We start from the raw sequence: 275 nt of genomic DNA on the forward strand, positions 1-275 counted from the left end.
CGAGAGCGTATGGGCCCACCCGTGCCCTGCAAGAGGCATCTGGGGCAGTCCCAGTGCCCCCCCCATTGCCTACACCTCTGTGCAACTCCCCGTGCACCCCGCTCCTTGCGCACCCCCGGGCACCCCTCCCTGCACCCTGTGCAAGCCCCCTCGCACCTGCTCCCCCCATGCAAACCCCTCATGTACCCCCCCTGCACTCTACTGCTTGCTTGCACCCCCGTGTTGTCCCTCAGTGCACACCACCCCTGCACCCTGCTCCTGGCACTCCGGGGGCA

This window comes from Gavialis gangeticus, unplaced genomic scaffold (assembly GCF_001723915.1).
Source record: "Gavialis gangeticus isolate Ggan-Ray unplaced genomic scaffold, GavGan_comp1, whole genome shotgun sequence".
Taxonomy (NCBI): domain Eukaryota; kingdom Metazoa; phylum Chordata; order Crocodylia; family Gavialidae; genus Gavialis; species Gavialis gangeticus.